The sequence below is a fragment of the Saccopteryx bilineata genome, chromosome 6 (genome assembly GCF_036850765.1).
Source record: "Saccopteryx bilineata isolate mSacBil1 chromosome 6, mSacBil1_pri_phased_curated, whole genome shotgun sequence".
In the NCBI taxonomy this organism is placed as follows: domain Eukaryota; kingdom Metazoa; phylum Chordata; class Mammalia; order Chiroptera; family Emballonuridae; genus Saccopteryx; species Saccopteryx bilineata.
This window is the reverse complement of record NC_089495.1, coordinates 198197879-198213543: the sequence shown is the minus strand read 5'-3', so window position 1 is coordinate 198213543 and position 15665 is coordinate 198197879. Positions and strand designations below refer to the sequence as shown.

General features: G+C 48.5%; 1 long non-coding RNA gene across 1 annotated transcript; it reads right to left on the bottom strand.

The window, feature by feature from the left end:
* Positions 1 to 1162: 1162 nt before the first annotated feature.
* Positions 1163 to 6521, bottom strand: LOC136308583 (uncharacterized). Its single transcript, XR_010726129.1, has 4 exons — positions 6079 to 6521; positions 4883 to 5017; positions 1946 to 2081; positions 1163 to 1344 (listed from the first exon to the last, which is right to left on the bottom strand). It is a non-coding gene; the product is annotated as an uncharacterized lncRNA (long non-coding RNA).
* Between the last annotated feature and the right edge of the window lie 9144 nt (positions 6522 to 15665).

Below are 15665 nucleotides of genomic sequence, written 5' to 3'. Positions count from 1 at the left end.
CGAGGCTCTCCGGACCTCGTGATTCTGCGGGAAGCTCTGACAGGCAGTTGCTGAGGTCGCCAGGGGTGCGCACCCGAGCGGGACCGAGAGCTGCAGGTTTCGGGGCTCCGGAGCTGCCGCAGAAGTCACGGACCCTGGCGAAAGATCCACTTCCCCTTTTTCAAAAGTAAACGGTGGAGGGAAGGACAGGGCCAGCTTCCGTCCCACAGTGACAGGCCCAGGGACCTGGCTGCAGGAACAGGAAACGCGAGGCAGCGGAGATGAAGCAGGAACCAGCGAGGGGTGCGCTGCCTGCCTCCCCCGTTAGGCAGCCTCCCCCCCCCCCCATCCAGACTTGGCAGACAACGAAGGGCAAACGGACCCGCTGGGCTGGGGCATGCTAGGATCTTGGGAAAGAGACCCGAGCATGACGTCAGGGGGAGCAGGCTGGAGAGTAGGGGATGGAGCGTGGGTACCCTCTGAAAGAGGGAGGGCGGAGTAAGAGCCTGAGGCACAGACTCCAATGGCCACGTGGACGTGGGCAGGAAAGGGTTACTTATGTTCAGGAAGTTACCAGAGCTGGAGAGGGGAACCTGCTCCTTTACAAACAGGGGGTTCCCCTCTGTGCCCGGATAAACCAGCACTGGAGAGGACTTGCCAGCATGTTTCCTGACATCAAGTCTGTCAAAGCTGCCTGACCGGGCGGTGGCGCAGTGGATAGTGTGTCGGACTGGGATGCAGAAGACCCAGGTTCGAGACCCCAAGGTCGCCAGCTTGAGTGAGGGCTCATCTGGTTTGAGCAAAAGCTCTCCAGCTTGAGCCCAAGGTCGCTGGCTTGAGCAAGGGGTTACTCAGTCTGCTGAAGGTCCGTGGTCAAGGCATGTATGAGAAGGCAATCAATGAACAACTAAGGTGATGCAACGCTCAACGAAAAACTAATGATTGATGCTTCTCATCTCTCCGTTCCTGTCTGTCTGTCCCTGGCTATCCCTCTCTCTGACTCTCTGTCTCTGGGAAAAAAAAAGAAAGAAAAAAAAAAGTCTGTCAAAGCCACTTTATGCGTACCCAAGTGTCCTGATAGGAGTCTGCCCGCAAGATCTGTTCACTTCGAAGGTGACATCAAGGCTCGATTTATTGGACCTCTAGTGTTTGGGGGCATGAACCTGACGATGCATGAGTTGGAGTGGAAATTGTCTGAGTCCGGGGCCATCCAGCCAGACCTGGAGGAAAACCCTAAGGCACCAGCTGAAGAGACCTCGCTGTCCTCGGTGTGGTGCTCTGTCCCCACGAGAGGGGACGGCCATTCCGAGGGTGACGGGGCTGCGCCGTGGCAACGTGTTGAACTTCCTTGATGTGACAAACCGTCTGGATGTGTTGTTTTTTTTAAATAGGAAAAAGTAAGAATAAATACTTTGGTTTTTAGTCTTTTTTATAATTATGCTTCAAATCTCATAAATCTCAAAAATAATCATTGCTGAGAATCTTATTGAAGCCCTTAGAATGTTTTTTAAATTAATAACATTTTCTTAAAAAAAATAAAAACCAGCTGCTGCTGGTAAAAAAATATATAAATATATCAGTGTGAACTTAAGACCTCATAAATATTGATATTCCGATCTCTATCTATTGAAAAGGTTTAGAAGCAATCACTGATGCCCAACCTGGTGGTGGTGCAGTGGATAAAGCATTGACCTGGAGTGCAAGGTCATCGGTTCAAAACCTTGGATTTTTCCAGTGAAAACACATGCGAAAAGCAACTACTATGAGTTGATACTTCCTGCTTCTCCCTACCCCCCCTCCTTTCTTTTAAAAAAATAACTCAATAAACAATTACTAATACTAGTAATGCAATAGCTCTGAGCACCCCTAGAGAAAAGATGGTGAAAGAGCTTAATACCATTCCCATGAGAGAACCAGTCCTCCTTGGAGAAATGGCTGACTCAAGGTCTGGAGCATGAGAACCTACTCGATGAACCTGGAACATCTCGCCGTTCCTGAAAGCAAGGAAGGGAGAGAGTTGTTCTGTCCTCCTTGGAGAAATGGCTGGTTCAAGGTCTGGAGCATGAGAACGTACTCGATGAACCTGGAACATCTCGCCATTCCTGAAAGCAAGGAAGGGAGAGAGTTGTGTCAAAAGGGCTCAGAAACCAATTAGAAGAAACTCTAGCTGACCCAGGATGAGACAATCTGAGCATCAATAAAGCTTCAAATCTGTAAGTTTATGATAAAAAAAAAAAAGGAAGAAAGGAAAGGAAGGAAGGGAGGGAGGGAGGGAGGGAGGGACGAACAGGAAGGAAGGAAGGAAGGAAGGAAGGAAGGAAGGAAGGAAGGAAGGAAGGAAGGAAGGAAGGAAGGAAGGAAGGAAGGAAGGAAGGAAGGAAGAGAGAGAGAAAGAGAGAAAGAAGGAAAGAAAGAAGATCTCACTGGATTTCCTTTGAGCATGTTAGGGAAGTGACTCATCATTCCAAAAATTGCTAAATAAAGGGAAATAATACACCTTTTTTTTTTACTCTTCCTATATGAACTGGATCTTATAACCAGATAATTGGTTAGAGGAAGTTTCACTTGATAGAGGTATCTCTGCTTGTAAATAAAAAAAAAAAAAATTGAAGAATTAAGATTTGGCATTTTGTATATTGAAGCCTTTTAAATAACCATAAATTTAAACTATGATCATCAATGTCTAGGAATTTCACAGACAGAGAGACAAAGATAACTGGTGTGCCTCCTTGTAGAGAGGTACAAAGTCACCTGTGAAATAGTCTTGCCAAAAATAAATGTAGGCCTTGGCCAGTTGCCTCAGTGGTAGAGTGTCAGCCTGGCATGTGGAAGTTCTGGGTTCGATTCCCGGCCAGGGCACATAGGAGAAGCGCCCATCTGCTCTCCACCCTTCCCTCTCTTCTTTCTCTCTATCTCTCTCTTCTCTTCCCACAGCCAGGGCTCCATTGGCACAAAGTTGGCCCGGGCACTGAGGATGGCTCCATGGCCTCCACCTCAGGCACTAGAATGGCTTCTGTTGCAACAGAGCAATGCCCCAGATGGGCAGAGCATTGCCCCCAAGTGGGCATGCTGGGTGGATCCCAGTCAGGCGCATGTGGGAGTCTGTCTCTCTACCTCCCTGCTTCTCAGTTCAGAAAAATACTAAATAAATAAATAAATAAATGTAACCTATTAAGATACTAGTCACATGAAATAAAGGGGTTGGGAAATACACTAAATGACATCACAGGGATACAGTCAGCAAAATCTAGGAGACAAGAAACCCTACAAGATAAATACTTCATTTCTTCAAGAAATACATTGGAGACAGAAAGGGAGAATCACTCCAAGTCCTGGCTATTCCACCTCCGATGCTTAGAGAAAGAGAGACCGAAGAAAACCTAGATGACAAGAGGCTTAAGAGACATGTCAGTCAGTGCAATATATGGACCTTGTTTGGATCTTGACTCAAACAAACACAATACATGGTTTAAAGTTCTGGAAAAATTGAGTCTATTTGAACACTGGATGTTTGATAATTTGTTTTGATTTTTTACACATAATAGGGGTAGTGTGGTTACATATTTAAAGTTCTTATCTTTTAGAGAGGCATAAGGAAATGTTTGCAGATGAAATGATATGATGTCTGACGCATGGTATGATGATGACACACATCAAAATAACCCAAGAGAACCCTGGCCAGGGAACTCGGTGGGAGCGTTATGCCAACACGCCAGTGTAGGTGTAACCCCCAGTCGGGTCATATGCAAGGTCCAACCAATGAGTATATTGATGGGTTGAATAATAAATTGATTTCTCTCTCTCTCTCTCCCTCCCCCTTCTTTCCTCTCTCTCTAAAAATCAATTTTTAAAAAAACCAATAGAGGAAGGAGATAAATGGGCACACAGCTAAGTGATGGGTACAAGCAGGTTTATTATATTATTCTCTCTACTTTTGTATATAGTTAAAATTTTCTATAATAAAAAGTTTTAAGGAAAAAAAGCTAACATTATTTATTCTTTCTACATTTCCATTGTAAAAAACCACCTCTGAGGCCAAAGGTACTAGTCTGAACCTAAGAAAGGTGACGAGATAAAAGTCTTTGAACAAAAAATAAAAAAGAAAGAAGAAAGGAAGGGAGAGAAGGAGGGAAGGAAGGGAGGGAGGGAGGGAGGGAGGGAGGGAGGGAGGAAGGAAGGAAGGAAGGAAGGAAGGAAGGAAGGAAGGAAGGAAAAAGCAATACTTTATACCCTTTTGTAATTGAAGTGATATTCACATAATTGAATATGAACCATTTTAAAGTATATAGTTCAGTGGCATTTAGTACATTCACAATTTTGCACAATCCCCACCTTTGTCAAGTTTCAAGACATTTTCATCCCCCCGAAAGGAAACTGCACACCCGTTTATAGTCACTCCTCATTTCCCCCTCTCCCCTGCCCTTGGCAACTACCTATCTGCTATCTGTCTCTATGCATTTACCTATTCTGGATATTTCCTATAATAAAATCATGCCTTATGTGATTTTTTATTTCAAACGATGTCCAAGCACAGATATGCTGAGCTCTCTGATGTACCAGGCACTAGCTAAATGCTTGAGATAAGATGGTGAAGAAGACAGATGTGGTCACAGCCTTGATGGGGCTTTGGAGACAGCCATTATGGAAATACATATGCACAATTAACTATCTAATTACAGATGTGCAAATGCTGCAGAGTTGAAGAAAGGGAAGAATGGGGAAGGTGAAACAAGAAGGGCCTCATTTAGTTTGGGGAATGATGGAAAGCTTCTCTAAAGAGGTGGTGTTTAAGCTGAGCCTTAAAGGATGACCCAGGGGTTGCCCTGGCCGAATAGCTCAGTTGGTTGGAGCATCATCACGATACACAAAGGTTGCCAGTTCGATCCCCAGTCAGGGCACATACAGGAACTCTCCTGGGCTGGGCTGGGCTCCAGGCTCTAGGTGGCATGCAGGCTGCCTCCAGGGTCTTCCACTCTGAATCCAGGCTGAAGGAGCCCCACTGTTGGGGACTTGAGATTCTCAAGGCCAAGGACAGTTGCTGAAGACAAAGGAATGGAAACACTCAGTGTTTTGGAGCTGGCTCCTGTCACTTCCACACATATTCTTGTGGCCAAAGCAAGTCACGTGGTTAAGTTCAATGTCAACAGAGTGGGGAAGTATATTCCTCCCACAATGAGAAGGGCTGGGGGAAGTAAATATTTGCTGAACAATCCACCACAAGATCCAACTCTTTTTTTCCTAGATGGCTACGTTTATTGAGTAATCCTCGTACACTCTTAGAAGATACCATGAATGAATGAATGAATGAATGAATGAATGAATGAATGAATGGATGGATGAATGAATGGATGAATGGGAAAATGTGACTTTCAAGGCAGGAAAAGTCTCCTCACTCTTCAAATGAGGAACCTGAGACTCTGAGGAAGGGAAGTGACTTGCCCGAGGTCACAGAAACCACCTGTGACAAGCCCAGCCTGCCCGGTTCCTTCGGCTCAGTTCCCTACACACAGCGATTGAGATAGGAACATGGAATCTGGGACAGCGGGTCTCTATCACCCATTCTTCCCTCTCTCTGAGGCTTGGTTGACATGCACATAATCAGGGGACAAGAACACAAGAGCAGCTCTTCGCTGAGTCAATCTCAGATCTCCCTCCAAAGCCACACGGGACCTTGACCTCTCATTTCCGGGTCCCAGAGCCCCAAATGTTAAGTTCATGCCGAGCAAATGAGTCATTGGTACAATAGTGACTTTAATTGCTGATTAAGTGTTCCCTGAAATTCCACGTCCCACCCCAATCGTGCCCGCCCATAAGGTACAGTCATTTCTACTTCTGCAGAGGCTCTGCAGGGTCTAACACAGAGTGGGGCGCACAGCGGGGCTCGAACACTAGGATCAGTACAGGGAAAGTCTGCAAGGACATGCCTCGGATAAATAACATAACTTCTTTCGAAACAGAAGGCTTACTTAGGACTTTAACTCTCCCTATGACATTTGTACAGTTCACAAGGAGCATAAGTTTCTTCTGTAATCAGAGAGGAAAGAGCAGTCTGGAAATAGTTTAAAGTTCATACTAGCGTGCAAAAAAGCAGTCACTCACTGGTTGGTTGGGAAACTCCTGAAAATGGTCTTCCTTCAGAATCCTACTCCCACACGTGGTCAGAAGCCTGTTTTCAGGAACTGAATCAATTCCCAGCCATTCCTTCGGTCAGCAAGCCGGTAAGCACCTACTACCATGCGTCAAGGGCTGAGTTAGCCACCACGGCGCCGAGTGACATGCTGGGGGACAGGTGGTGCTCAGAGTCAGCGAGGTCTGCGGTCATACCCGAGCTGACATGAACAGGGCTGGCCCATGGGCCAGACACCGTGCTAAGTGTTCCACATGGATTAACACGTTTAATCCGCACAGCAAGTCGATGTGGTAGGAGCTATAATTATCCTGTTTTACAGCTGTGGAAACTGAAGTGCACAGAGGCGAAGAACTTGCCCAAGGTCACAGACGCGCAGACGGTGGAACTGACGTGTGACCTCAGAGCCTGTGCTCCTGACCACCGCCTCATGCTGCCTCCCACTAGGATCCTGTCCGAATTCCACAGGCAGGAAGTGGCAGGACCCAAATCCAAACCAAGCCAGGGGGTCTTCAGCCTCCAAAGGATACACTCTTCACGGATAAGACGTCCTTTTCATCTCCGCCCCTCCCTGTTTCCGGATCCAACACCAACACACCGGGTGACTGGGGTCACCTCCCCGAGACTCAGTTTCCACGGCTGAAAATGGGAAGCACATTATTTATCTCAGGAAGCTGAAGAGGCTTGTGTGAATGGACCATTCCTGCCATGGAACATGGTTCACTTAAGATACATCTGAGTCATTCCTGCTTCCCAGGAGCTTGGCGCAGTTGGCCAAGTGGACTCAGGGGCAGGCCCGTCCCGTGAGCAGCAGAACGAGGGGTGCATGAGGTGCCGCAGGGCCAGGGGCTGGGCAAGGGGGACAGTCGAGGGTTACTGTGCAGCCAGAAAACGCAGCTGAGGGAACACTGGAATAAACAACCCCTAGAAGCGGGTGGGGGGAATGGGGTTCGTCATCTTTCCTGTTTTCCCAGCCTGGCCCAGTCCCAAAGCCTCTTCTCAATCTTCTCAGGATTTTGGCCCTCCGCCCCAGGAAGGAGCCGCCAGGAGGCCTTCAGTGAGTGAGCCAAGTCTTCAAGGAAGTGATGTCTTCTAGGGGTCAAGAGGAGGGAAGAGGCTTTCTGGGAGAAAGGAGAAGGCAGGGACAGAACCAGGGCAGGGCCCAGCTGGCAGGCCCCTCCTTGAGCCTCAGTGGCGAAACGGAGGCTTAGAACAGGCAGGGTTTATTAATTTGCTGGTGGCAGGGGCAGGGCAGGCAGCAGGCAGTAGGTCCTCGAATAACGTCGTTTCCTCCGATGTCTCTTGTTACAAAGTGGATGAGATTCTGCTGTAGGAACTTATCTCTTGCTTATATCAACCAGCGTACGGTAACATTGGTTTCATTATATACGTCTTTTTGCCGCAGTTCCAAGAACCTATCGGAGATGTTAAGTGAGGACTTACTGTATCCTCTGGCCTCCCAGACTCGAGCCTCCTCCACTGAGCCGTCTCAAGCGCTCACTCCCTTCCCACCCTAGGGCTGCCCAGGCGGGGGAAAACTGCCGTCATCCCGTTTCCCCGCAAATTTCCCCCGCAACATCTCTCCATCACGGCACGGGGAGCTTAGAAATCACAGGTGTGGGTCCTGCGGGGACCGCAAAGCTGTTGGGTTTGGCCACGTGGGAAATGGGAAGAACAGACCCTCTGAAACAAAGAACTAATAGCTTCGGAGCACCTACAGTGAGCCTCCACTGTGCCAGGCACATTCAGCATGCTGCATCGTCTAATCCTCACACCAACTGTGGAAAGTAGACCACGCCCCCATTCCGCCTGCGAGGAACCCGGGGCTGGAAGGAGATGTTTTCTGCCAACTCTACTTCCACCCCATAACTCTCTTCTGAGCTCCAGACCCGGCTACCTACTTTGTCTTGGACATCCCCACTTGTATAGCCTACGGGCTTCTCAAACTCAACTTGAACAAGCCTAAGCTCTAGCTACAGACCTCTGCTTTCCCCTCACAGCCTCACTACTCAGCAACCAGGGTATCAACTCCACCCTCTCCCCTGGTCCCATCTCCAAGTAGCAGCCTGGACCAGTGGTCCCACCTCCGACTCTATTTCCCAGACGCTGGAGTTCCGTCGTCACAGGGCTCGGAGCACAGTCCAGACTTCCACATCACTCCAAGAGCATGCCACAGCTTCTGAATAGGCCATTCTGCCTCCAGGTTAGCCCTATGCCCATCTTTGCCCCACCCAAATGTCAGAGTAATTTTTCTAAAATGCAAATCTTCCTATCCTACCCAACTGAAAATGCCTCAGCCCCCCCCCCCAAATCTTGGCCCTCGCTGCTCACCCTGGTCTCAGGTTGAGTCACGTCCTACCTCCTCCATTTCCCTCCATCCCCGGCCCTCCCACCCCCAGCCTCGATGTCCTGGAATACTCCCAGTTCCCCTTTCCGCTTCAGGGCCTTGGTAACAATATTACCTTCCCTGGCTCACCCCTTCTCATCTTTCAGGTCTCAGCTTAGTCACCACTTCCTGACTATACCCTCTGTTAAGTTGCATGAGCTGTCACTCCAGTGATTTCCCACAGTTCCCTGGCACTTCTTCCCCTGGACTACCCACCCCCTTCCCCTCATATGCCCCCTTATCAGCCAACCAATTCGCCACCAGCGCAGAATGTTGGAGCCACACCCGTCCATGGAAATGCAGTGTGTGCCCCATGGGTACCTACACATTGTCTAGTAGCCACATGTCAAAAGTAAAAAAGAAAAGAAAGAGAAAAAAATAAAAATTAAAATAAATAAAAAGTAAAAAGAAAGAGAGGAAATTAATTTTAACATGTTTTAACCCAATCTTTAAAAAAAATAGTATTTCTGGCCTGACCAGGTGGTGGCGCAGTGGATAGAGCATTGGACTGGGATGCAGAAGACCCAGGTTCAAGACCCTGAGGTCGCCAGCTTGAGTGCGGGCTCATCTGGTTTGAGCAAAAGCCCACCAGCTTGAACCCAAGGTCGCTGGCTCCAGCAAGGGGTTACTCAGTCTGCTGAAGGCCCACGGTCAAGGCACGTGTGAGAAAGCAATCAATGAACAACTAGGTGTTGCAACACGCAATGAAAAACTAATGATTGATGCTTCTCATCTCTCTCCATTCCTGTCTGTCTGTCCCTGTCTATCCCTCTCTCTGATTCACTTTCTGTCTCTGTAAAAAATAAATAAATAAATAAAATTTAAAAAAATAATAATATTTCTTCAACAGATGCTCAGTATAAAAATTATTTATATTTTCTTTTCTTCTTGTACTAAGACTTCAAAATCCAGTATAGATCTAACAGTCCCAGCACATCTCCATTTGGATCAGCCACACTTTAAGAGCTTAGTGTCACCACGTGCTAGTAACTGCAGAGTTGGGCAGCGTAGTTGTAGAGGATGCTTAAAGCTAACCGATCTGCATCCTGTTCTGGGAGACGCTAATTCTAAGAAATATTCATAGGCATTCCGTAGAAATAAAAAGGAGGGGGGGAGGATTTGAAGTCAAATAGGTCTTGAAAACACTGACAAAGTGGAACAGGGTTTTTATGATTCAGCCCCTCCCCCCACCCGCCACCCTGAGTCTTACTTTGCCTGATGTACGATGTGACACTAGAAACTGACCACAGAGCGTGTCGCATTTATACAACTCATCTGCGTTCAGAGCTCCTTTTTCATGAAGCATGGCTGGGGATCAGTGTCCGGTGGAATGTCCCTTGCTAAATGCTGGTTTAGCTACATCCCTCACCCAGTCAATTCTGGGATCCCCACAGAAAGGACTTGGGGGTCAGGGTGCCCACCTCATGCACCTCTGAGCCTGGCACAGAGGAGGCACTCAAAACCTGATTGAACTGACCAGTTCTGGGAAGCTGCAAAGGGAAGAACTGGAGTCAGTAGGCAAAAATTACAACATATTTGAACTCAAATAAGAAAGATTTTTTTTTTCTGGGTTTTATGTGTGTGTGAGTGGTTCTTTTATTTTACTTTTATAATTTTTCCATTGTTTTGAAAGAGATAGAAGAAGGGAAAGAGAGAAAGAGCCTCAACTCATTGTTTCACTTCGTTGTTCCATTTTCGTGTGTACCCATCATTTGCTTCTCCGTGCCTTGAACAGGGGTTGGGTTGAATCCGCAACCTCTGGCATGCTGGGTGGATGCTTTACCCACTGCGCCACCTGGCCAGATCCTGTGTGTTTTTAACAGTTTAAAGCGAACTTGCCCGATCTGCCTGGAAAACGCCCTACAAGATGATGATTTCTCCATCACTAGGCGTGATGAAGGCTGGAGTTCTGGGGGGAGGAGCCTCTAATTCCCTCCTTCAGAATGAAAAGAAAGAAAGGAGGAAAGAAAGAAACAAAGCATCGGTGGCATGAGAACTTGAACTTTAGAGGAAGTGATCAGATATGTATGCAGACACGGTCTGGGCCCTTTATTAAGAACACACTTTGGGATTCTGGAGGCCCAGCAGAGGGTCAGTTTACAGCCAAAGCCCCTTTCAGGCTCCAGGCCCTTGGTTCAGAGTTCAGAAGATTTTTGATCTATTTTATAAGCAGCCAACATCTGGTCAATGACTAATTGAATCCATCAATCACCAACCAATCAAAATTTGTGTATGTCTAGGGGGGGTGAACGAGAGGAGGGTCGATTTCAAAATGGTTTTTGTGGGACAAAAGCAGGCAAGACCAATCTGTGCTGTTACAAGTCATCAGGATAGCGGTTAAGTCGGGGGTAATGACAGGAAGGAAACATGGGGGGGGGGGCTCGGGGGCTGGCATATTCTGTTTCTTGATTGAGTGCAGGTTACACAGATGTGTTCGGTTGGTGAAAATTCACAATCTGCCAATGTGCGTTCTTTTGATGTGTGCACATTGCTGTGTGTATATTCCAGTTCGGCAAACAGTTCTAGAAGTTGCTTTTGGGATGATGGATGACTTTTCTCACAACAAGAACAGACGTGTGATTGTGATTAACCCAACTCAAACGACCAGGCTGGTCTGAGATTTGAGCTAAGGAGGAAGAGGTTAACCGACAGCCAGGTGTTTCTCGTGCAGGGTCCAAGCAGCAGTTTCGCTGGCTTGGAGGGCAGCTGAAGATTAGCCGCGCTGCGGAGAGGCCCCTAACCATCCACAGACGGGCGGCAGATGAGTTTGGATCAACTGTCTTAGAGCCACCAGGTGTCCATCAGTTGGTAACTTGGACGTATCTGGAAACCGAAGCCTTTATATGTCAGGTTCTGTGTCCCCATGCCATGCATGGGACCTGGCACAAAGTAGGTGCTCAGCTAGGTGGCCCCTCTCTTCCTCTTAGCTGGATTTCAGATATGGCAGTCCCAGAAGTCCCAAGGCCTTCTGTCAGAAAAGGCTGGAGCCTGACCTGTGGTGGCACAGTGGATGAAGCTTTGACCTGGAACACTGAGGTTGCCGGTTTGAAACCCAGGGCTTGCCCGGTCAAGGCACAATAAGTTGATGTTTCCTATGCTTCTCCCTCCACCCCTCCTCTCTCTAAAAATCAATAAATAAAAATCTTCAAAAATCAAGAAAAGAAAAGGCCCCATTTAGAGCCAGCAACGATCTCAGAGATGAGCACAGCTGGGCTGCCAGTGGAAGAGGAAATGAAACTGTGCATGGCTCACATGTGCTCAAGTAACTGCAAAGAAGCCACCTGCGGTCAGTTGAAAACATGGATGGGGGAGAAAGAGGGAGCTTCAGAGAAGTGGGGGAGGTGAGATGGAGGAGGCGCATTTCAGGAGGGAAGAGTTTTAAAAAAAAACAGCAGTTAAGAATAACATAGGTTTGGAGGTAGGTTTCAGGTAGGAAACATCAAAGACAGCAGCGGTTTATGATAGGCCGCACACCGTGGTGCTGAGGAAAGAGACCCCGGACTTAAGAGCTGGGCAGGGTTAGCAAAACACCTAACTGAGCAGCTGTTCTCTCTGTAGAAATGGGGTAATAATAGTTCCATCCACTGAGCGCTGTTGAGAGGATGAAATCAGTTGAAGCGTGAGAAAAATGGTACAAATCTCCCAGCTACTTTCACAACAATGGTATTTGGTGACAACACGGCCAGGAGAGGCTTCTGCTTCTGAAAGAAGACCAGGTGGGCCGACCTGGGAACCGACAACAGCCAGAAATAGAGGGGAGGGGAGAAAAAGAAGAGAGACCACTTAGAGGAGGAGTTCTTAATTCAGGTGCCCGTGAGTTCCAAAGCAGAGTGCTGTATTTATGAGTATACGTATTTTTTGGAGGGAAAAGGGCCCATAGTCCTTATCAGTTCCCCCCACCTTTGCAGTTCTTTAAGAATTACTGATACGGGCCCTGGCCAGTTGGCTCAGTTGTAGAGCGTCGGCCTGGAGTCCGGGTTTGATTCTCGGCCAGGCCACACAGGAGAAGCACCCATCTGCTTCTCCACCCCTCCCCTTCTCCTTCTCTCTGTCTCTCTCTTCCCCTCCCGCAGCCAAGGCTCCATTGGAGCAAAGTTGGCCCGGGCACTGAGGATGGCTCTATGGCCTCTGCCTCGGGTGCTAGAATGGCTCTGGTTGCAACAGAGCGACGCCCTAGATGGGCAGAGCATTGCCCCCTGGTGGGCGTGCCGGGTGGATCCTGGTCGGCGCATGTGGGAGTCTGTCTGACTGCCTCCCCGTTTCCAACTTCAGAAAAATACAAAAAACAAAAACAAAACAAAACAAAAAAGAATTACTGATATGTATAGGGAAAGGAAGGACCAAGAGAGGAGAAAGGATGAGACAAGAGTCCTGCAATCAGCCGTGGGTAGAGTGAGCTACCTCCATGGACCTAAGACACGGGTTTGGGGGGTGGAGAAGAGTCTAGAAAGAAGAGGCAAAGCAGAGAATTGGAATGAAGACTCAGAGAACCAAGCCAACTCACAGTGGGGCGGTGAGGATGAGGGCGGGGGTTCATCTCAGTGATCACTGTGGCCCCGAGAAGGCTGGGTGTGTGGATGGATGGGCAGGCAGCCCAACCCCAGCAGCTGAAGACTGGGGCACCAGTGGGGTCAACTGCAGATGAGGAGGGTGGGAGGAAGTAAGAGACCCTGACTGCGTGTCTGGGGAACTGTGTCAGAGGTGTCCCATTGAATGGGATATTCCTTCTGTTTGCCTGGTGTGATGGGGAAAAAACGTCAACCTGTGTGCGACGTTCTCCACCTAAGTACTTCCGGCTCTGTGGGTGAGGATGTGCAAGAAGGCACTCGGCCAGAGGGAAGAACTCTTAACTGTTGTCCCTTGGCTGTCACAGGGACACCCCAGGGTGGAGTGGGCAGAGGCAGAGACTCTACTATGGAAGGATGGTGCAGTCGTATCCTGATTTGGCCACTTCACTCATTTATTCATGCAGCAAGTATTTCTTAAACACCAGCCATGTGCCCAGCTTTCTGTTGGTTGATAGAGATGCCACAGTGAGTGAGAAGAGATGCTACTTGAGCTCACAAGTCTTGCATCCAGTGAGGAAATGTATTAATACAATGATAGTGCGGAATGCTAGGGACTGCGCTGGTTGCTATGGGAACAGAGAGGCAGGGTACTCAAGCTTCTCCAATCTTCAGTCTCATCTGCAAAAATGTACCACTCACTCCAAGGAGTTTCCTGGCCCATTCCAGGCCCCCGCTAACACAAGTTAGGAGGGGCTCACTGCAGCCCATTATTGCATTCAGAAAGTACTCATTGAGCACCCCATGTGTGCGCAGCACTGCTATAAATGCTAGAAATTCAGCATTAAACTAAACAGATTTAAAAAAAAATCCCTGCCTTCATAAAGCTTATATTCAAGCAGGAGGGAAATAAACAATAAACAGGTACACTATTCAGTACTTTGGGACTAAATACGGAAACACGCCTCAGAGACACACAAAGCAGGGTCGAAAGGTAGGAAGTGAGGGAGGGGATCGTGATTTTAAATAGAGCAGTCAGAAAAAGACTCACTGAAAAGGAGGTATTTTAGGAAGGAGCTGAAAGAGGTAAGAAAGTAAGCCATGGAGATGCTGAGGGAGAACGTTCTGGGTGGAAAGGTCCTCAAACACAAAGGTGCTGAGGCTGGAGGGGGAGAGGTACGTGCTGGCTGCACTTGGTGATGGAGGTGGAGAACAGGAGCCAGTGAGGTCCAGGAGCCAGGGGTGGGGGGAGGCCAGTAGGGCCTGGGGGTCATTGTAAGGACTTTAATATTTACCCTGAGTGAGATGGGAGCCACTGGGGAGGTTTGGGCAGAGGACTGACAAGATCTCACATTTGCAAAGGATCACGGCTTTAAAGAATCACTTATTCTGAGGATGCCCCACGGGAAGACAAGCACGGAAACAAGGGATGCTGACTGGGAGGCTCCTGCATTCAACCAGGTGGAGGTGATGGAGGCTTGGGCTAAAGGAGAAGCGGAAGGCGTGGTGAGAAATGTTTAGCGTCTGGATATTTGAAGGTGGTGTCCGCTGTATTTGCTGACAGTTAGACAGAGGGGTAGTCAGGTGAGGGAAGAGTCAAGGATGAGTCTGAGGCTTAGGCGGAGCTATGGATTGTGATAAGGAAGACCAAGGGTAAGAGGCGCAATTTGGGGTGAAAGACAGAAGCTTGGTGTAAGGTGGTGTGTTTCAGAAGCCCATTGGAAATTCAAACGGTGATGTTGGGTAGGCAGCTGGATAGGCACATCTGAGGCCAGGGGGCAAGGTCCTGCTTTCCAGCTGTGAATGTAGGACTCCTCAGTATGTAATGGGTATTTGAAGCCACAAGAATGGATGAGATAGTGAATAAAGAGAACAAAGAGAAGAGATTTGGCCCTGGCCGGTTGGCTCAGTGGTAGAGCGTCGGCCTGGCGTGCAGAAGTCCCGGGTTCGATTCCCGGCCAGGGCACACAGGAGAAGCGCCCATCTGCTTTTCCACCCCTCCCCCTCTCCTTCCTCTCTGTCTCTCTCTTCCCCTCCCGCAGCCAAGGCTCCATTGGAGCAAAAGATGGCCCAGGGCGCTGGGGATGGCTCTATGGTCTCTGCCCCAGGCGCTAGAGTGGCTCTGGTCGCAACAGAGCAACACCCCAGATGGGCAGAGCATCGCCCCCTGGTGGGCATGCCGGGTGGATCCCGGTCGGGCGCATGCGGGAGTCTGTCTGACTGCCTCCCCGTTTCCAGCTTCAGAAAAATACAAAAAAAAAAAAAAAAAAAAAAAAAAGAAGAGATTTGAGCACTGAGCCCAGCAGCTCTCCAACGTCCGGCAATGGTGGCCTCACCTGCTTTCAATCTGCGGATCCCAAGGCTAGACTTGCAAGTATTGTCTGCATGCTCTGTCTCCCAGTCCTGAATCCACACGCTCACCAGGAAGGAAAAGAAGTCCGCAGAAGGGAAAGAAAAATTCAATTTGAAATAGATTGTGCTCCCATTTTCCCAAAATAACAGGAGGGCCAAGCTCTGCGTCTTGAGGAGAATTTAAAGCCTTCAGCTTTCCGCCATCAAACCCTTAAGGCTGATCTCAGAGGGAAGAGTCTGCCCGGTTTGGTAGGCCGTGTCTTGTAATTGATGGTTTACTTGTCTACCTCCATCTCCTGGACTGCAGGTTCCTCCA